General features: G+C 36.7%; 1 protein-coding gene across 14 annotated transcripts in view; it reads right to left on the reverse strand.

The window, feature by feature from the left end:
- The window catches only part of LOC137236006 (transcription factor Adf-1-like), a 46,767-nt gene that overhangs the window by 7,257 nt on the left and 17,293 nt on the right, over positions 1 to 22,217 (reverse strand). Inside the window, exons 3-4 of one of the 14 annotated variants that reach the window (XM_067758733.1) lie at positions 16,410 to 16,456; positions 16,228 to 16,318 (exon numbers count right to left, since the gene is read on the reverse strand). The exons of 11 other annotated variants lie outside the window; for them this stretch is intronic. The gene's annotated coding sequence lies outside the window, so the exon portion shown is untranslated. Of the gene's footprint in view, positions 1 to 7,017; positions 7,823 to 16,227; positions 16,319 to 16,409; positions 16,457 to 22,217 lie in introns of those variants that run through there. 2 more of the 14 variants (XM_067758734.1, XM_067758738.1) reach the window with 2 other exon arrangements.

A 22,217-nucleotide genomic window follows, 5' to 3' on the forward strand; every position in this document is an offset into this window, starting at 1 on the left:
ATCGGGCCCAGAATTTTTAAAGCGTCCGAAAGATGAGTTGCCGTCTCTCCCACCTGACATAAGCCAGCATTCAGGGCAAAATGAAAGGCGTTCTAAAAGTTTGCTAACGATTTCGGAAAAGGAACGATGTATTGAATTTGGAAGATACTCCAACTATTATAAACTTTTAAGAGTGATGTGCTGGGTTCGTCGTGCGATAGCCAAATTTAAAGGCAAAGGTAAAAAGCATGCATAAAGCTGCATTTATTTAACGGCAACAGAATTGAAAGACGCTGAAATCAAAGTTTGCCATTTAGTCCAACGGGAAGTCTTTGCAGAGGAGATACAAATGCTGACCGATGGAAAACATTTACCAAAGGGTAGCGCAATTTATAGTTTAACACCAATATTGTATCATTCGTCTGGCAGGCCGTATTGAACGAGCAACATGCGTCGCCGAAAGCACAAAACGACCTATAATTTTACCGAAGGCTCACGTTATAACTACATTGATTGTACGCTATTTTCATGAGCTGTATCAGCATCAAAATCAAGAGACTATTTGTTCAGCTATTCGTCGAAAGTTCTGGATTCCATGCATAAGGCAAGTTGTTCGATCGGCCAGGGTGAACTGCCAACTTTGTAAAAATAGGTCTGCTAAGGCAAAGCCGCCTCTCATGGGAAAATTGCCGGCAGATCGTCTTATTCCGTTTGTCAGAGCCTTCTCATACACGGGCCTAGATTATTTCGGCCCGTATTTGGTGACGATTGGGTGTCGTCATGAAAAGAGGTGGACAGCTCTATTCACGTGCTTGTCTGTTAGAGCAATACATATAGAACTCGCTAAAGATTTATCTGCGGACTCTGCAATAATATGCTTACGAAATTTCATGAACCGAAGAGGAGTTCCCGTCCAGATCAGGAGTGATAGGGGTACGAATTTTGTGGGTGCTAGCAAGGAGTTGGCAATCATTGATAAATTAGTGTCGGGCGAGTGTGCAAGGCGCGGCGTGGAATGGGTATTTAACACCCCTGCAAACCCATCAGCTGGCGGAGTTTGTCTTTCGTACTTAAGGAAAGGGCACCACAGGTGGAGACGCTTACGTCATTACTTATCGAGGCTGAAAATCTGATAAACTCGCGACCTTTAACACATCTTCCGTTGGAAAGTGAAAGCGCCGAGCCATTGACGCCGAATCATTTTTTACTCGGTGGCCCAAACTTCGTGCAAACGCCAACAATAAACGAAAAAGTATGCTTGCGTAAGCAATGGCATATCCTTCAACAGCTTAAGCAAAGCTTTTGGAAAAGGTGGGTTTTGGAATACCTTCCTGAACTTACGCGCCGAACTAAATGGCATCAGAATGTAAAGCCTATTCAAGTTAATGATGTAGTTATAGTCTGTGATGACAACGAACCCCGAGGCGACTGGAAGCGAGGGATCATTACCGAAGTATTTCCGGCAGCCGATGGGCAAGTAAGGTCCACAATAGTAAAGACCCCGATGGGTTTTCTTCGCAGACCTGCTTCCAAACTTGCGGTACTAGATGTGATGATTGGTGAATGCGGATCTAGTTCTGAATCCCGATCAGATTCACGGGAGGCGGTATGTTGAGTAAACGAACCTGTAACCGACTCTTTATTTGATTTTCAAAGAAATGTTGGTGGAAAAATAATAGCAAATAAGTAAGTTAAATTACTTGGAAACTGTCTTTTGTTAATTTGCATTATTTAATACAGATAATAAACTCCACTCCACATATTATACGTACTTTACTGGGTCTTTTATTTTCAATATTTGGACATAAAACGGAGTTCTGTTATACTTGCATTGAATTCCCAACACCGTTAGTTGATGGGTGCAAGTTACAACAAAACCTATTTGAAGACTCTACTCGTCAGAGCAACAAAAAAAGACAACAAATTTTTTCTCATCAAGCAGCATTTCTTTCGAAATTGCAAAGTATGTACATTTCTCTTCTCGTTATTGGAACTTTGAGAAAATTAATCAAATCATCAGTTATTTTCGAAGAGAGTAAATGAATTTAACGTTATAAAAATACTCCCGTGGAGACAATTTGTATACAAAAACAAAAATTGAATCACAATATTTATTACATCGGAACTTTAAGAGACAGTCAAATAGCAGTGCATAAGACAATAACAATACAGAACATCAATTACTTTCAAAGAGAATGAAGTAGAATTTTGCTATTCACAAAAACTCTTCAATAATACTCATTCATACATACGTATGTGTGTAGTTTGGAGTTCGAGCAAGCAGTGAATCAGTAAAGCACATCCAATTCCGTTTGGCAACAGCATAAGCGGAAGCTCAGCATCGCGATAAATCGGCAAATAACAGCAGAAGTATAAGAAGCAGTGTGACCGAGTTGGCCTTTTTGCAGCTAGATCTAGCATTTAATTATTGATTTCGCTGCAAATTCCGTGTTTGGAATTTGGCATATTTTTTTCTAGCATTTTTGAAAGTGTTTGTTGGCATTTTATGAATTTTTTTAAAACCATATCAATCATAAGAAATTACACAAATATGGAATCTTCATGTAAAGACTTATATTCGAGGTACAAATTTATATGATCTGGCAGCAATAATTCATGAATATGCATAAAGCTCAAATCAGCTGATTGCTTTTTCTTTCTTTGTTTTACTTTTGTAGAAAGCAGCTCACGCGAACATAGAATTATACAAAGAAAAAAAACCATATGTAAAATGGACAGGTTTGTATAGTTAACAAAACATAAATAATGTTTGTCAGGTGTGGAATTTAAATTTTAAAAGTTTCTGAAAAGAAAAACGCATGTCGTAGAAGGTGCGGACAGCGACGATACTGAAAGCAGTTTACCAAGTGGAAGCAAAAGGTTAAAATTTCTATTACGTCAGGGTTTGGATTTTATTCAACGTATTTGTGCTTATATTTATGTAGGAACTATTCTCAGAAAGTACGTAAGGAATGATTAAATGATCCACTAATATCAAAATGGATTATAGCGTTGGATAAGCAACATATAAAATGCAAATACTGTCAGTGTAATATAAAACCGAAGCTAAGTACACTTTTAGCGCATGGAAAAACATCGAAACATGTAACAGCAGCATCCCCATTTCTCGCAAATAACCAACAAATTATTCCATTTATGCCTATCTGAATCCATATATATAGCAGTGCATACTTCGTTTAGATCGATTGACCATTTAGTGCATTTGCAGAAAAATATTTTCAATGATAGCAAAGTTGATAGAAACCGCTGTAAAACGAATAGAAAACCAGTAGCTAAAACTTAAAACACATTTTGGAGTTGCTTCAGCCACAGAATCTTGCCACCAGGCACGTATTTTGTCAAGTTTATATAATGACAATAATTTAGCATATTTAAAGTTTTTAAAACCAGTATTAGCCGAGGTTCAAAAGGTTAATAAAATTTTTGAGAGCAATGACCAGACTTTTTGCTGAGCTACACTTATTGTGAAGTTGTCTTTCTAAACAAATAGTTTTAAGTTCTAATAAGTTCGACCCATTAACTTCGCGTTTAGAAGATTTTTTGCACCCACTCCGTATTTTAATTACAGTTTCGAGGAATTTAAAAAACCAAGAAAAATGTAATAAATGCGAGTGCCGAACGAACGATCAGGCTTACGTGTAGAAATTTTATTACTAATCTCGTATATCAGTTGAGACAGCACTTGCCCAATAATTTGACAACTTTGCAAAAAAATTAATTTCTTTTCAGTAGAGAGCAGTTTAAAGATAAACAAATCTAACTTATTTGATTGTTTTATAGAGGTGACACAAAAATTTACGACTGACCAGACATGTCTTCAACCTATCTCTTTCCACCTTTGTCATACCCGAAAAATGGAAAATGTACAAGCTGGTCCCGCTACTAAAGCCTGGGAAACCAGCTAACACAGGAGAGTCATATCGCGCGATATCTCTCCTATCGCCCTTAGCCAAGACGCTTGAAGCCATTTTGCTCCCCTACAAAGCAAATTTGCAGCTAGCCTGTCATCAGCATGGCTTCAGAAAACTCCATAGCACCACCACCATGCTAAATGCCATTAGTACCCAGATAAATTGTGGTTTACCATAGAACAGTACTCGCAGCGCTAGACCTATCTAAAGGTTTTGATACAGTCAACCATGGCACGTTACTGCAAGACTTGGAAGGGTCCACCCTTCCCCCATGTCTTAAAAGGTGTACCGCAAATTATCTGGGTGGTCGGCAGGCATCGGTGCAAATCAGAAACGAAACATCAAAGCCAAGAAGAATTAAACAAGGGGTGTCACAGGGTGGTGTCCTATCCCCACTTTTGTTTAATTTTTACATATCAAAACTACCTTCGCCACCGGAAAGAGTTACTATCGTTTCTTACGCCGATGACTGCAGAATAATGGCCACAGGCCCGGGCCCACAGATCGATGAGCTTTGCAACAGAATAAACGGATACCTCCCTGATCTCTCCAGTTTTTTCGCCTCGCGAAACCTGGCATTATCACCGACTAAATCATCCGCGACCTTATTTACAGCTTGGACGTCCCAAATGTCGACCATTTTGAACATCCACGTCAATGACACTACGTTACCGACTGTCCTACACCCCAAAATCTTGGGTGTGACGTTTGATCAGGATCTAAATTTTGGTGAGAACGCAGCCGCAATTGTTCCGAAAATCCAGAGCCGTAATAAAATCCTCAAATCCTTTGCTGACAGTACTTGGGGAAAAGACAAAGAAACGCTCATTACCACATACAAAGCAATTGGCCAACCGGTTGCGTGCTACGCGTCCCCTATATGGTCGCCAAGCCTAAAAAGCACCCACTGGAAGAAGATACAGGCCTGCCGACAGGCGTCGGACCTTTATGCCGGGAATTGCCCGGTGAATCCAGTACTCAGGGAACAGTACCCAAAACTTGCGGAAGAGGAACGCATACTCTCCACGTAAACGCGAGTCACTCTGGCTCAACTTCGTTCTGGATACTGTAACAGGTTAAACTCTTAGATATCCAGAATCAACCCCGACATACAAAATGTATGCCCCGCTTGCAATGTGTTCCCACATGACCCCAAGCATCTCTTTAATTGTAATGTGGAACCAACGCCTCTAACAACCCTTTCATTATGGTCCACCCCTGTCGAAACAGCAAGTTTCCTTGGACTCCCGTTAGAGGATATTGATGACAATTTGTGATCGGTCGCAGCTATTCTCGACACTATTCTCAGCTGTTGGCTCAAAAGCCAGACACAGATTCCTAAACTCTTTTAGAAACTCAGTTTCCTCATTGTTTTTGGGAAGCATAACGGCCTCGGTCACTTTTGACGTCTCTTTTTTTCCTAAAAACGACATTGTCCTCCGTTACAATTAAATTGACTTGTTTCAGAACACTGTTACCAATGATGGCTTCATACAGAATATCACGCTCCCTAACGACATGAAAAACGACATCTAACTGAACTTCGTCAAATTCTAACTTTATTTCAAAGCTTCCTAACGTGCGTAGTGTACTATCACCGATACCTTTGAACTCACATTTTTCGGCCGACAATTCGATTTCTCCTAACATTATAAGGACATCATAGCGAATTAGGCATAAATCGCAGCCTGTATCTAGCAATGCCGAAAACGAATAGTTATTGCAAGTCAAGTCTTTAAAAATAGCACATGCAGTGGTTTTTACACATTTGCTTGCCTCCAAAGTATTCACGCGCCCCTTTTCCTGTTTCAATTTAGTATCTTTTTTTGGGCAATCAGCGGCTCGGTGTCCTGATTGACCGCATTCGAAGCATTTTAACTTTTGCTGGCCACTGCGAGCTAAGTGGCCGCTAGCTCCACACTGAAAACATCGACGCGATTCACTTTGCTTCACAGCCGGGGATTTATCATTTGTACCACGATAATTTTGAGCCGAATTCGAACTGGTTTGACGACCGGAACGAATTTTCTCGTAAATGGTAATTTGGTGCTTTAACTCATCTATATTTTTGGCCTGATACAAGCAGGTTTTATTTGATCTAGAATCTGGAATACCTTCGACGAAGTACTCGCTCAGGCTTTTGTCATCAAGATCCACTGGCTTGCCTATTTCCATTAAACAGTATAAATATTCACGATACCCTTCGTTAGCGCTTTTGTACCGATTTCGAAGTAATTTATGAACGTCCATAGCCGCAGTGAAAATACCAAATTCTTTCTTAAGTGACTGCTTAAGAGAGTCCCAATTCACTATACCCCGCTGACTGCGAACAAAAATCTTCGCTGCCCCTTTCATTAATTGTTTGCCGTAGATATATCTTTACAAATCGTCTCATTGCACGGCAGTAGCATTATCTTCAAAGTCATCAAGCCACTCCTCAATAGATGGGAGACTTGAACCGCTAAAAGTTTTCACCCGGGGGATGTGATGCATAATTTTGACTTGCATCGCTTTCATCGGAGGAACCATCTTCTTCGCCAACAGTTAGGCCATAATATTCACATAACTTATCCTGCAGTGTCGCCTTCCGTCCAGTTGTTGACAACTTTAAACACAATATCTTTTCTTTTAGTTCATTTACGGTCAAACTGAAAATCTGTTCGCGGTCCATGTCGCTCAGTATGTTTAAAAATAATCAACTTAAATATCAAAATAATATTCTACGCTTTAATATTGGTGGTCAAATTTCTAAACTAGCTAAACCAAAATATGTACTAAGCTAAATAATATTTTGTCTTTGCAATTTTTAAGTTTGTTTTGATCTTAAATTTCTTATTGGACTTGCTTTAATATACTTATACAATTGCTCTGGTTTCTTATTTCACCTTACATTGGGCTTACTTCGTTCTAATAAGATTTTCTCTATACTCTAGGTATTCTCTTTTCTTACACTGAATTACACTTTTGTGTTGTTCACATTGATTTTCTTTGTACTCTCTGTGGCTAATTTTCATACATAGGTTTAAGTTTGAAGGCTTACAAATGTACATATATACACATAAGCTAAACGGTCATATTATTTTGCAAACATATTTTAAACTCATACCTTGGTAACAAACAAACATTTGCCATACTCTTCTTGCTCGCTCTGCCTATTTTTAGCTCTGCTTGAATGTCTGCGCTGCTTTTCCCCTACGTATCTGCTGATGCTTTCGTGGAACTTCGCCAGTCTCGCCCTCAACTGCTGGTTTAACGCTGTTTCTATTCCACTTAAATTATGCTCACATTCGTCGCTGCTGCGCACTCGTAGCGCCAACTCAAAATGTATTTTTGTTTTATGCTATTGTAACCTAATTTTAAAACTGCTTCCAGATTGATGTCACCTTGTTCCTCTGCTCCTGATTCGTCTTCCCGATCATCATCATATCCGTTGGTTTTTGGTATTGGTTATTAGATAATATATTTTCGTGTTTGTGGTTGCATAGAATTTTTGCATTATTAATTTTTCTTTTATTTTTCAAATCTATTGATTTCTCGATTATAAATTGATGTCAAATGATAATTTCGAGCGTTTTTGGTCTTTTGCAATTTTTCGTTTGAACAAGGAGTTACCAATTCCGTAAGTTATTTTTCATATACAAAGCTTCTGCCTCAAATCGTATTGAGCCACAGAGTTGGGACTATCTTTTCATTTACACATCTTTAATCTTTATTTAATTATTAACTTTTTTTTTTATTTGTAAATTTTTTTTTATTTTTTTGTTCTCTGATATCCTTTTGCCAGGATAATATTTAAAATTCACTGTGGACACCAAGTCGCGATTATCAGGTTATCAACTTAACTCCAGTTTCTCTAAATAATTCACATTTTATCTTTTAAGGATATTGTCTCAACGGGCAAAATCGCGGCTTTAAACTTTACGCCTTTTCTTGTACCAAAATCACTTAACACTTTTTTTATGTTTTAAAGGTTGTGTTGGCGTACTTTAGGCGACATTATCCCGACGGACAAAACTCATCGATTGTGTTGGTCGAGGATTTAAAATTCAGTCCTTTATACTTTTATTTTTAACAAGGTGTGCACAATGTCGCGGCGGGCAATAATTATCGACCGTGTCGGTCACGGATTTCCACTTAACTACCTCTACAGATTTTTTCCTTCTTCAGTTGAAGCTAACATTTTTCCAGCAAAATTCCAGTGAGCGGTCTTTACCTTGTTTTCGAACTATTTTTGTAACATCAGGTGATCAGTTATTATTTTCGAACTATCCAATTTCCTCTATACTTGTTTTTGAGTCGAACCGGACTGGTCATTGCTTCTTTCGGTACAGAAAATCATGCGATTACAGTCTAATAGTTTGAATATACACATAACCAAACGTATACAATTTCAATAATCTTATTTTTTTGACTCATTATGTTATTTGCAGCTGGTGACAATATTTTTAGCAACATATGCAATACTGCTGGCTGTTGGGGCAGCGTATGTTATCGGCACTAGTTTCGCTGTTAGCCTGCATCTATGTTATTTGCATTTATGGCATGTTAATTCGCCCTCACACCTTCTTCCGCATAGTCATAGTGAATGTGTTGCAATCCGTTATTATCTTAAACGGGATGCCCAGTAAATACACGCGCCACTTCTTCAACGCTGAGACGATTGCGAGAACTTAAAATTCGTAGTAGTGGTAACGCTCTTCCACTGGAGTGGTATTCCTACCCATGTATTGTATTGGGTGGAGTTGCCTGCCCTCGCTATCTCTTTACAGGAGCACTCCACCGTATCCATACATGGACGCATCTGTATACACCTCTGTCAACGCTTTTGGGTTGTACAAACGCAACACGGGCGCGCTTACTAATGCAGCTTTTAACTGCCTAAACGCTGCTTCCTGAGCCTCACCAAAAACAAACTTTTCCCCCTGTCGCAACAAATCGGACAGTGGTTAAGCGACCACAGCATAACCCTCAATGAAACGACGGAAATAGGAAGTCAGCCCCAAAAACCTTTGCAAGCTCTTCCGATCAGCAGACGTTGGGAAACACTCGACCGCGATTGTTTTCGTTTTTGATGGTCTAATTGTTCCACCCTCAGCGATATAGCCTAGAAAGTCAACCTTCTTCATGAGAAACTGGCATTTACTCCACTTGATACGCATGTTGTAGTCCATTGCTCGCTCTAAAACGTTTTTCAACTTACGGATGACTTCATCTTTATCCTTAGATAAGGCCATCCATATACGTTACTACTGTGCCATCTTGTATTAAATCTCTAAACACTGAGAATATGTATCTTGAGAATACCGCAGGAGAATTACATATGCCGAAAGGGACATAAAGGAACTCGTGCTGTCCTTGGTGGGTAACGAACGAAGTAAATTTCCTTGACGCCACCTCGAGAGGCACATGGAAAAATCCGTTCATTAGGTCTAGAGTAGTAAACGCACGTGCACTCTGTAGCTTCTCTAGCACGTCATCTATTAGAGGCATGGGGAAGTGGTCTTTCATATTTTTTTCATTTATGCGCCTATAATCGCAGCACAGTCGCTTGCTTCCATCTTTCTTTCCTGCGAGTACTATTGGGGAAGCGTATTCTGACGAGCTAGGCTGAATAATTCCGTCCCTTAACTATTCGGCTACCTGTTTGTCTAATACGCACCTGCAGCATACGACATGCGCCCTGGCGCTTGATATATCGGAGTATATAGTTCTGAATTAAATTCCGAACTTCTGAAGTCTGCACCTTGTCAAGATGGGATAACTCGACGTCGACACTATTCTCAGCTGTTGGCTAAAAAGCCAGACACAGATTCCTAAACTCTTTTAGAAACTCAGTTTCCTCATTGTTTTTGGGAAGCATAACGGCCTCGGTCACTTTTGACGTCTCTTTTTTTTCCTAAAAACGACATTGTCCTCCGTTACAATTAAATTGACTTGTTTTAGAACACTGTTACCAATGATGGCTTCATACAGAATATCACGCTCCCTAACGACATGAAAAACGACATCTAACTGAACTTCGTCAACTTCTAACTTTATTTCAAAGCTTCCTAACGTGCGTAGTGTACTATCACCGATACCTTTGAGCTCACATTTTTCGGCCGACAATTCGATTTCTCCTAACATCATAAGGGCATCATAGCGAATCAGGCATAAATCGCAGCCTGTATCTAGCAATGCCGAAAACGAATAGTTATTGCAAGTCAAGTCTTTAAAAATAGCACATGCAGTGATTTTTACACATTTGCTTGCCTCCAAAGTATTCACCCGCCCCTTTTCCTGTTTCAATTTAGTATCTTTTTTTGGGCAATCAGTGGCTCGGTGTCCTGATTGACCGCATTCGAAGCATTTTAACTTTTGCTGGCCACTGCGAGCTAAGTGGCCGCTAGCTCCACACTGAAAACATCGACGCGATTCACTTTGCTTCACAGCCGGGGATTTATCATTTGTACCACGATAATTTTGAGCCGAATTCGAACTGGTTTGACGACCGGAACGAATTTTCTCGTAAATGGTAATTTGTTGCTTTACCTCATCTATATTTTTGGCCTGATACAAGCAGGTTTTATTTGATCTAGAATCTGGAATACCTTCGAGGAATACTCGCTCAGGCTTTTGTCATCAAGATCCACTGGCTTGCCTATTTCCATTAAATAGTATAAATATTCACGATACCCTTCGTTAGCGCGCTTGTACCGATTTCGAAGTAATTTATGAACGTCAGTAGCCGCAGTGAAAATGCCAAATTCTTTCTTAAGTGACTGCTTAAGAGAGTCCCAATTCACTATACCCCGCTGACTACGAACAAAAATCTTCGCTGCCCCTTTCATTAATTGTTTGCCGTAGATATATCTTTGCAAATCGTCCCATTGCACGGCAGTACCATTATCTTCAAAGTCATCAAGCCAGTCCTCAATAGATGGGAGACTTGAACCGCTAAAAGTTTTCAACGACCTCTCAATGTCACGAAGTGTAAATGACGGGCGCGAAGCACCCGGGGGATGTGATGCATAATTTTGACTTACATCGCTTTCATCGGAGGAACCATCTTCTTCGCCAACAGTTAGGCCATAATATTCACATAACCTATCCTGCAGTGTCGCCTTCTGTCCAGTTGTTGACAACTTTAAACACACTATCTTTTCTTTTAGTTCATTTACGGTCAAACTGAAAATCTGTTCGCGGTCCATGTCGCTCAGTATGTTTAAAAATAATCAACTTAAATATCAAAATAATATTCTACGCTTTGATATTGGTGGTCAAATTTCTAAAATTGCTAAACCAAAATATGTACTAAGCTAAATAATATTTTGTCTTTGCAATTTTCAAGTTTGTTTTGATCTTAAATTTCTTATTGGACTTGCTTTAATATTCTTATACAATTGCTTTGGTTTCTTATTTCACCTTACATTGGGCTTACTTCGTTCTAATAAGATTTTCTCTACACTCTAGGTATTCTCTTTCTTACACTCAATTACACTTTTGTGTTGTTCACACTGATTTTCTTTGTACTCTCTGTGGCCAATTTTCATACATAGGTTTAAGTTTGAAGGCTTAGAAATGTACATACATAGACATAAACTAAACGGTCATATTATTTTGCAAACATACATATTTTAAACTCATACCTTGGTAACAAACAAACATTTACCATACTCTTCTTGCTCGCTCTGCTTGAATGTCTGCGCTGCTTTTCCTCTTCGTATCTGCTGATGCTTTCGTGGAACTTCGCCAGTCTCGGCCTTAACTGCTGATTTAACGCTGTTTCCATTCCACTTAAATTATGCTCACATTCGTCGCTGCTGCGCACTCGTAGCGCCAACTCAAAATGTATTTTTGTTTTATGCTTTCGTCCGTTGTCGATGCGCGCTCTCTGCGCCTACTTTAAGTCTGCTTATACTCTATTCCACTCAAAAAATGCTCACCTTCGTCGTTGTTGCGCACTCGTAGCGCCAACCAAAATTTATTTTTCCCTTCGCTTCGTCCCCACTGCGCATTTGTGCGCCGATCGAAATGAAATCGCTTATTTTCAAGTGAGGGTGCATTTTCGAGTATTGTGGTACTATTCTGCAAAATACCCTACAGTGCGATTACCTTGCTGCCTCTTCCTGCGTCTTACTTTCGTCTTCTGCTCTTCGTTGCTGTTTGCTACAAAGTTTCGCTCGTACTGCAGTTTTGTCAACTGAATTATGCAGTCGGATTGATTTTGCGGGTGATTGTTTGTCGCGATTCTCTGTGCGACGATTGCATTTGGCTGCGAACGCAAACTGCGTTTTGGGCTGATATCCAAGTAACGGGCAACGGGACTTAGAATGGCGTGGTACAGCTTGCTGGCTGTGCTTTGAACTGAACGGTTTTAATGAACGGCAATATGTATTTTAATACTTTCGCAAAGTTGCACAGTTTAGCGACTGAATTGTTTTTGCGAATATATGCACACGTTTATATGTTTTAGAAAATTAAAAAAAGTTTTATTTAAAAGTTCGCACTTTGCTTGATTGCGGGCGTTTCGGATTTTTGCATCCCTTTTCTGGCACCACTTGTAGGATTGCCGATCACACACCAATGAGTGTACGCATCTTTTTATTATTTGCACAAAGTTCGATTTATTAATTATATGTAGGCTATGTTTGCATCAAGCCATCCTACATATATATGCACTAATACAAACACGGCCTTGTGTTTGCCGCTATGAGCTTTTAGCACCGGAGCCTTGTTAAGGGGAAACTTGACCAAGGCTCTTGTACTGAGGGTTCAGCGCCTTTTTCCAATTGTTTGACTTTTTGTTGGATCACGACCGTCAACGGGAGCAGTTCTAGCCATCCAGCGTCAAGGTAAGAGTACATCAATACTAAACACAATTTTAATCTTTATCTTCTTATTCTTAAAATCCCTAAGATTACTTTCTGAGTATACATTAATACGAAACACAATTCAATTGTCACATCCTCATTCTTTAAATCATTAATATCATTATTTGAATATATATTTAATAAAATCGATATTCCGTGTTTCTCATTATTTTTTCTTTTCACTGCGTTAAACCTTCCATTGTAGATTACGTGGGAGATTTGAGTCTTTCACGTAACCATTTGGTCCTTCCGAAGCCGAGAATTTAACAACCAATCGAATAACAGTCCACAACAAACAACAGCGATTCAACAAAAAACAATTTGGAAAGCACACAGAGCGATCGAAGGCAAATCACATTGGCAAAAGCATCTGCAGTCATCTTGGTGAGGAGAAAGTGAAAAAGTAACCCCAAGGCAATTGGCACCGCAGAAAACAACCACACGGCAATTGCGAGAAATCACAACAAAAGCAAAGCGGACGTTTTTTTCCACAAAAAAAATTTTTCAACGAACTTGTAAGGTACGTGGTTTATTAAATTCGGGCACGTGTGTGATTCTCTTATTGATTCAAAAATTAAATTAAATATTAGAAATAATAAAGTGGCAAGTTATTATTTAACGCGTACCGTGACTTTTGTACACTTCCCTTGACGCTCGATAACAGCGGTGATCACATATTGTGCATTACATGCACACACACACATACTCAAACAATATTCAAAAAACTAAACAGGAAATATACCCACAAGTGATACAATCCTCCGGTCACAGGTAGTACGGGTTAACGTACCCCCAAAAAATCAAAGATCACATCACCGCTGCTGCACCACATTTGCAGAAATAATTTTTAATTAGCGGAAAGCCATCTTATTGGCATTAATTCACACTAAATCTTTATTTGACATTACACGGTCACACAGCGAAGCAAACAAAAGTCACTTAACAGCGTAATAGTTGAAAGTTCTTCTAGATATCCACATATATACACATATATACACTCTACACTTATTGTTGTTTTGGGCGGGAAAGTTCGGAATAATATTTTTAATACAAACTCGCTATTCATATTGCGGGAATATACGTCGTAATTCCGGCACAGTCCACAAATTCGTACGTAGTGGCGATTGTGCTTGCTACCCAAGGAACACCTTAAATATAACTTGCGCTGACGTACAACAACAACAGATACACGAAACGTAGCGTGAAACGACACTCCAGGTGCCAACACTGCCACTTTCCTTTAAGTTGTACTTGTACTTTAATATAACTTTTACAGGGCTCACGTTGGCTGCCAATTCGGCACACTTTTTAAGTTTGTTTTAAAAATTGGTAGTAAGCCTTTGTTTCAAAGAGTTTAACATTGTTCAGTGGTTGGCCAGTTCTACCCGTTTTACTTTCACAGTTTTTTTTCTCTAAACTTTGCGCACTAGTGAGAAAAAGAAAAAAAAAAATACTAGTTAAATTTTCCGGCATTTTTAACTACGTAGCAGTTGTGCCACAGTCCATAGGATGATGGTGTTGCATTTTAATCACTTTTAACACATTACACAAATATCACTTGGGTTGGTGCACACACCCATTTACCTATACTAGTTACGTATAGAAGCACGATATTAATAACACTTCCGCGACACAGCGAGTGTAGCAACTCAGTCCCTAGGATCTTGATCAGTCACCTCATACACGACTCTCTGCAAAGTTAAATTTCAGTAAATACTTTGTGTTTTGTTTAGTCATAAGCGCATTATACATATTTAGTAGTATAAGTTACTAATTCCTTATTTCTACCTTTTTCTAAGTTCAATCACTGGCAATAATATTTATTTATCACTGCTATTTTACCATTTGCCTTTTGCATATTGCTATACATAAATGCATAAGCCGTCGCCTGCTTTGATTCTGCCGTCCCACTAATGCTTACTGCTAGCTATGCAGAGAAACTTCACTGTACACACTGCAACAGAGCCCTAATAAATAATAAAATTCACCCTGTGTTGAAGTTGCTGCAACACCCTTTGGACTTAGTGTGTGCGTCGTGAGGTTATTGAAAACTAAAATAATTGGGCTGGGAAAGCTAAACTAAGTGTAGGCAAATTACAAAACATTTCTTTTATTTAATAAAACCTAATAAATAAAGAACTAAACTAAAATTACTGTGTGTGGCAATTTGGTGTTTTATATGGAGTGCGTTGCGCGTGCAAAGCTCACGTCCATTTTTCGGAGGTTCATAAAATGAACCTTATATGGCGACCGTGACGGCTGGAGCCCGGTCATTTCTTTTACATTTTGGGCGAGAATGGTGGTATGAAGTGGCAGTGGCGGTGAAGATGTATAATTGAAGTATGGGAAAATTTTTAACAACGAAACTAATACTACGAATAAATCCAACAGAAATAATACAAAATCTTTAATTTAATAAAACTAACTAAAAACTACAATAAACATAACGGAGATAATATAAATTAAAAATAGAAAAATTTTCATACAATATAACGCCATTAAATAACGGGATATAAACCCACGCCACTAGCCAACGGCATATCATCGCCATTTTTTTTTTAACCACCACCACCACCAGCCTTAACATCGACACCAGCAGCGGCAGCGCCGGCGAAGACCGCCAGCAACAACTCCGGCATCAGCAGCATTGACGACGACAGCGGCAGCGTTTACGGCAGCGGCAGCATTTACGGTTGGAGCAGCAGCAGTCATAAGTATAATATATATATGTAAACAAATTTTTGCCTACGTTTTTTATAACACATATATATATGTATAGAAAACAGAAAATTTCTTTTATGCGGTGCGTTATAATATATATACATTTTGGATTTTTTTAAAAGTGGTGCGTTCTACATTTAACTACTTCGGTTTTCAACAATTTTAAATTTTCGAAGACTGTTGAAATTGATAAGCAGTTTGTAACATGTAAATTTTGGAATTTTGACATAAATGGTGTTTGAAACAAAAAACCAAGTAAATTCTTTCGAAATATGCGGTGGTTCCGTTAAAAACCAATTAAAATTTTTTTGAAATATGCGGTGGTTCCGTTAAAAACCAAGTCAGATTTTTTATATAAAACGGTGCGTCCGTGAAAATATACGAATTTTTTTTTACAAAGCGGTGCGTCTGTGAATATAAATGGATTTTTTTGAACAAGCTACAACAATTTTGAAATTTTTACCAATTAATACCAATATACTTTTGTGCAAAGTTTAAATTCAATTACTTCTTAAAGATTTCTCTATACAAGTATAATGCAGTTTTCATTAATCCTTCAAATAATTGTTAAATATTTCTTTAGCGACTATTCACCTGTAAATCAGTTCAATTTTACAAATTTTTTTTTCCTCAATATTTCAGCTTAAACATAAATTCAGACATTCAAATAAGTACTTCATTAATTTCATAGTTTGAACTGAATTATCTGTGCTATTCTGATAATTTCATATGTACAACCTTACCAAACAGGAAAATAAATTATCTTTGTCAGCAGATTTCCCAGGCTTCGAAGATTTTTCCAGTAAAAATTTAACTTCTAATTTAGTTTCAAATCTTAAAGATTCAAATAGAGAAATATTTACTTCAATTTCTTCTACTTTAAAATCAGATCTTAACGATCCAAATAGTACAAACGTGGCCTCACCTTCTGCTAATTCAGCTCCAGATCTTAACGATCAAATCATGCAACACCTGAGGAAAAGAGAATTTTCATTAACACATGTGCTAATTCTATTACAGAAAACTACAGTGGTGCTCCTCTAGCACTTGATTCTTTTATAGACAAAATCGTATTACTTGAACAATTCGCTACTGCAGATTTAAATGATACTTTTATAGCGTTTTTAAAATCAAAATTAGAGGGTAAAGCCCGTGAAGCAATACCAACACAAGTAACTTCAGTCAATGAAATTAAAACAGCTCTACGTAATAGGATCAAACCGGACAACTCGAAAGTTGTAGCAAGGAGAATTGGAGTGTTGCACGTTAACGGTAACAATTATACAGATTTTGTCAAAAAAGCTGAAGATTTAGCTGACTCACTTGAGCGGTCTCTTATTATTGAAGGGATCACTCAAGCGAAAGCTCATGAAATGGCAGTCGAACAAACTGTTAACGTGTGTCGATTAAATGCAAAATCCAATTTAGTAAAAACCATTTTAGCCTCAACGGCATTTACTGATCCGAAAGACGTAGTAGCAAAATTAATTTTAGAACAAAACAACGAAGTAACTGAACGTCAGGTTATAGCTTTTCGATCACGTGGTAACAGTACATTCAGAACTTCACGTGGTAGTTATCTAGGTTTTTACCCAAAACGCGGCTATACTGGTTATAGAAACAATAATTCATTTGCATACAACAGCAACTATACCAACAATAATAATCAAAGATATAGGAATTATAACGGAAGAATAACAACAGTAATAATACGCGTCCAAATACAAATTCCAATTCAAATACAAATAATAGTAACAATAGAAGCAACAATTCAAGATCTTCAAACGGTAGAGGTCGAAACGCAAACGTTCGCGCTTTAAACGCCAGCGCCCCTCAGGAGCGAACACTGGGGGAGGACGTACTAAGCCTGTAAGCGAACATCCGTCACCAATAGGCATCTATATTTAAATTTAAATTACTCTGATTTCATAGAATTACAACTTAACGAGTCACAAAAATTTTGTTCCTTCCTAGTAGACACTCAAGCGGACATTTCTTTAATAAAGATATCATGTTTAGACAGAAATATTTCCTTAAATACGACCGACAATATTAACATTACCGGTGTTACTTCCAATTCAGTTTCCACTTTAGGTAAAATTACAGCAAATTTTAATTTTTCTAACTTTTCTACTAAACATACTTTACATGTAGTTGATGAATACATTAATATTCCATCCGATGGCATATTGGGTAAAGATTTTCTGAAAATTAACAAATGCATTATTAATTATGAAAGAAATAGTATTTCCTTTTGGATAGGTAATGAAAAAGTCGCGATACCCATCCTACATGGAACAGAAAGCGACAGTTGTATCATTCCTCCGAGATGTGAAATATTCAGACTTTTTGATTTAGGAGATTTACCCGAGCCACTTTTCGTGAACTCGCGGGAAATTGAAAAAGGTGTTTTTACAGCGAGGTGCATTGTTAATTCTAGTAACCCAATAATTAAAGTCATAAATGTGGTATTTAATATATAAATCACTATTTAATAATAAGCACTATTTATTTTTATAAAATATTTTTTAGGAGCGGTTATCCTAAAAGTATGTTACAAAACTTTTTTAAATATTTCAACCGAATGAAAATTTTTGAAAGACAATATTTTACAATTGAAAAATAAAAATTAACAAGAACAAAAAAATTCAATTTATTTAAAGTAGGTACATTTAAAGTTGAATATAAATATAACCCTACAATACTCCCCCTTCCGGAGATTTAATGTTAAATAAATTAAAAGTAACTTTCTTTTTTGTTTTTGTGTTAGGTATCTGTATTTTATCAATCATTGCTGGTTTTAAACGATCAATAGGAATAGATTTAATTTCATTGTTTATTTCAATTTTAAAGTTTTTAATATCTTTTTCAATAACTCTATAAGGACCTTCATACGGATGTTGCAAGGAATGTTTGTTTACTACATGTACAAAAACAAAATGACAATCTTTTAAATCTTTTGGAACAAAAATACCACTAGAATTTTGATGATGTTCCAAATTTGATTTAAAATTTTTAAAATGTTCACGCAAACTACTTAAAACATCCGTTGAAGTTATATTCTCTGTAGTTGAAACAAATAATTCAACAGGTAATCTTAAATTTTGTCCATAAACCATTTCAGCCGGTGTTGCTGAAATATCTTCTTTAAAAATCGATCGCAAACCCATAAGTACTATTGGTAACTCTTCATACCAATCTCTGGATCCATTCCTAGCCATTATTGAAGATTTAAGCTGTCTATGAAAACGTTCTATCATTCCATTAGCTTGGGGATGATAAGGAGAAGTTGTTATTTGATGACTTCCAAGAAGTTTCGTTAATTCTGAAAACAAGTTTGAAGTAAATTGAGATCCCTGATCTGTTGTTATTTCTAATGGAACTCCAAAACGTGAAATATATTCTTTAAAAAATTTATTTACAACCGTAATTGCAGAAATATCTCTTAGTGCGAATGCCTCTGGCCAACGTGTAAATCTATCAATTATAGTTAATATGTAACGATATCCTTTTGAAACAGGTAAGGGTCCAACAATATCTAAGTGAATGTGTTCAAATCTAGATTTTGGAATTGGAATTTTCATAACTGGAGATTTTGTATGACGATGTACTTTCGATTTTTGACAACTTATACATTCTTTAGACCAAGTATTAATATCGTTATTCATTTTAGGCCAAAAATATTTCTTAACTATCAAACGACGTGTAGCTCTACTACCAGGATGTGAAATCCCATGTAATATATCAAATATTATTTTTCTTAAATTGTTTGGAATGAAAGGCCTAGGATTTTCTCCTGACACTTCGCACCATATATTAAAGTTAAGAACAGGAATTTTTATTAGTTTCAAATTTAAAAATGTTTGCTCTGAGGTAAGTTTGCTTAATTCACTGTCTTGTTGTTGTTCACTTTGTAAAATTTTTAAATTAATGTCCGAATTATTAATCGCTTCTACTTCAAACGCACGAGATAATGTATCAGCTACAACATTTTCTTGTCCTTTAATATACCTAATGTCATTCGTAAACTGAGCAATGAATTCCATATGTCTAGTCTGTCTTGGACTGCGTTCTGTTTTTGAATTTAAAGCAAATACAAGAGGCTTGTGATCTGTGAAAACTGTAAATTCACGTCCTTCTAGAAGGTAATTAATATTCAAATAAATAGCTAATAGTTCCCTATCAAATGCACTATATTTAATTTCGGATGGAGACAATTTCTTTGAAAAGAATGCAAGTGGTTGTGACTTATTATTAAACGTTTGATGTATGACACCACCTATTGCCGTATTGGATGCATCTACATTTAAAGAAAGTTTTGCATCTTTGTTAAAATGATTTAACAATATCGCAGATGCAAACTTTTCTTTAATGCATTCGAAAGCTTTATTAGATGTATCGTCCCAAATTAAAATCTTGTCTCGTTTCTTATTTGTTCTATTAATTAAATCATAGATAACTGTCGTAAACTCTGCTAATTTTGGTATATATCGATGGTAATAATTAACCATACCAATAAATTTTTGTGCCTGCTTAATAGATTTTGGACGATCAAAATTTCGAATGGCTAAAACTTTTTCTTCTGAGGGTCTAATTCACGTTTCAGAAATATTATGTCCTAAAAAGTCAACATTTGTTACGCCAATAGTACATTTACTTGGTTTTATATTTAAACCGTACTCCGTTAGGCGCTGAAATAGTACGCTAAGATCTTTGAAATGTTGTTCCTCATTTTCGCTTGCCACTAAGAGATCATCAATATATGTAAAAACAAAGTCTAAATCATTAACTACTTCATTAATAAATCGTTGAAAAGTTTGCGCGGAGTTCCTAAGCCCGAAAGGCATTCGTACAAATTCAAACATGCCAAAAGGCGTAGTGATTGCAGTTTTATAGATATCCTCTTCTGCCATTGGAATTTGGTGATAAGTTCTTACCAAATCTAATTTTGAAAATATTTTCTTATTTCTTAGATTCATGTTGAAGTCATGAACATGGGGCAAAGGATAACGATCAGGAACTGTTACGACATTTAATCTTCTAAAATCTCCACAAGGACGCCAGTCATTTAACTCCTTCTTGGGTACAAGATGTAAAGGAGATGCTACTGCTGAATTAGAAGGTCTACATATCCCTGTCTTTACTAAAAAATCGAATTCAGTTTTAGCTACTTTGAATTTAATGGGGTCTAAACGTCTTGGTTTAGAAAATGGCAAATTTCCTTCAGTGACTAATCTGTGAACTGTTGTATGTCTAACTGGTTGTGAATAATCTGGTTCAGAAAATAAAGAAGGAAATTCTTTTAGTAACTTTGTAAATTTGTTATCAACAGCGAAAACTTTTGGTAGCGAAACATTACAAACACATGAAATTGTGTTAACTGAAAGACTTGTTATCGGATCTACTAAGCATTTGCGTTTAACATCAACTAAGAGACCATATTTACACAAAAAATCAGCACCGATAATTGGTTTAGCTATATCCGCTATTAAAAACGTGAACGGAAATTCGCGACGCAGTCCTAAATTAATAATTAAAAGTTTTTTACCGTATGTCGAAATCGTTGAACCGTTAGCTGCAGTTAAAATAATATCTGATGACTTTTTCGAACTTGAAGATTTTGAAACCGGAAGCACTGAAATTTCTGCTCCACTATCTATTAAAAAATTAAGTTTGTTTGTTTTATCAAAAATAAATAAGCGACGTGTAAAGGTGTCTAAATGTCCGTTGTTTGTCGCCGTAACAACGGATAACTTTAGTTTGACGAACTATTATTTTTAAAAGCGCATGGTTGTTCGCACTTCAAAGCCTGATTACCAAACTTATAATGATACCTACAGAGCCAATTTGGGTTGTCACGAGACTTTGATCGATATCTATAAGGACTTCTAAAACGATTCCTACTAAAATATCGGGACCTTGAATAATTTTGACTCATCTGATTTTTAATTTCACTGATCTCTAATGACAATTTTTCAAAATTTTTGCACATCATGTTAGTTGTTTGAACCAAATTTGAAATAATTGCATTTTCGCTTTTAGAATTTGGAAAATTACTAACTGAGGCTATTTCATTTTTATTATAAACTTCCCAAATATTATCGGCTAATTTAACTAATTCACTTATTTCACTCAAATTCGAACTAGTAAGAATAATACTTAAATTTTTGGGCAACTTCCTTATCCAAAGTTTTTTAAGAATTTCTTTGCTAAAATTGTTTCCAGAGAGTAGCACTAGAGACCGATAAAACTCAGAAGGTTTACGATCTCCCATTTCTGAATCGGATAACACTCGATCTAATTTGGCATTCTCACTTAATGAGTGCCGTTCAATTAAAATTTTCTTTAATGCAGAAAATTTGTCATTTTCAGGAGGATTTTGAATAAAATCAAGAATTGTCATAATTACATCCTGTGGAAGTGCAGTTACGACATATTCATATTTTGTCCCCTCCTGAGTAATGTTCTTTCGACTAAATTGCATTTCAGCATGGATGAACCATGCTTCAGGGCAATTAGTCCAAAATTGGGGAAGTTTTACCGATGTAGCAAAAATTTCATTATTTTGATTCACATATGGATTTGGTAAATCATTTTGATAATTTTCATTATCCAAATCAATAAGTGAATCGTTTACTTGATTTCGTGGTGTAGATGTACGTATATTATTTGATGGTGAATGAAACATTGTTAGTAGAAATAACTACAAAAATTATATTATAGGAAGAAATAA

This window comes from Eurosta solidaginis, unplaced genomic scaffold, assembly GCF_040869045.1.
Source record: "Eurosta solidaginis isolate ZX-2024a unplaced genomic scaffold, ASM4086904v1 ctg00001206.1, whole genome shotgun sequence".
NCBI lineage: Eukaryota > Metazoa > Arthropoda > Insecta > Diptera > Tephritidae > Eurosta > Eurosta solidaginis.